Source organism: Portunus trituberculatus, chromosome 15, assembly GCF_017591435.1.
Source record: "Portunus trituberculatus isolate SZX2019 chromosome 15, ASM1759143v1, whole genome shotgun sequence".
NCBI classification, from domain to species: Eukaryota; Metazoa; Arthropoda; class Malacostraca; order Decapoda; family Portunidae; genus Portunus; species Portunus trituberculatus.
In genome coordinates this window covers 8,372,830-8,373,628 of record NC_059269.1, presented here as the reverse complement: position 1 = coordinate 8,373,628, position 799 = coordinate 8,372,830, and the positions used below count along the sequence as shown (strand labels likewise).

At 31.9% G+C, this 799-nt stretch overlaps 1 protein-coding gene across 4 annotated transcripts in view; it reads left to right on the top strand.

The window, feature by feature from the left end:
• The window catches only part of LOC123504225 (dihydropyrimidinase-like), a 72,189-nt gene extending 71,705 nt beyond the window's left edge, over positions 1-484 (top strand). For all 4 annotated transcript variants that reach the window (XM_045254583.1, XM_045254585.1, XM_045254582.1 and 1 more), the window contains exon 16: positions 1-484. This exon is cut by the window's left edge and continues 662 nt beyond it. The gene's annotated coding sequence lies outside the window, so the exon portion shown is untranslated.
• Positions 485-799: the final 315 nt, after the last annotated feature.

Genomic DNA, 799 nt, shown 5'->3' with positions numbered 1-799 from the left:
ATATATATATATATATATATATATATATATATATATATACACACACACACACACACACACACACACACACACACACACACACACACACACACACACACACACACACACACACACACACACACACTAGAAAAGTATTAAAAGAAAAGGAATATATGGAAGATGTTGCATCATGCCAATTTTTTCTTTATATGTGCTAAAAGAATCTTTCTTGAATGACTTAGAATACACAAACAAACTCACTTGGAGAAAAGTAAATTCTTTGTTTAAGAATTAATGCTGTCTGGCTTATCTCTGCAAAATGTGTTGAATTTACTTCAATTTCCAAGAATTGAGCTTACCATTATAATTGCAAACAAAAGTTTGTGGATCACCCGGGTTGGAGTGGTTCACATTTACTAGCCTGCAGGTCATTATAGTAGTCTCATACATTAATGTACATCATTATATGAACATGTAATTGTTCAAATAAGAAAGAGAAAATAAAGTTCGGAGTTTTATTTCTATACTGGAAAATGTTTGTTTAAATGTGGTCTATAGAAATTGAAGTGGACACAAGTAATAACATCTAAAAGAGTCTTAAAATTGAGTAATTTATCATGTATAATGCAGTTTCTTACAGAGCATCCCAAAAAAACAAGATGTTATTAACATTGTTACTGTTTAGAGATAGTGGTATGTCATAAATGTATGGGTCTTATGAGAAGTATGGCATGTGTAGAGTTAAGTTAATGTTAAAGATTAAAATGTGCCAGACTGCAAAGACCACATGGTACTATAACAGTGGCTGGTTGTGAGAGGG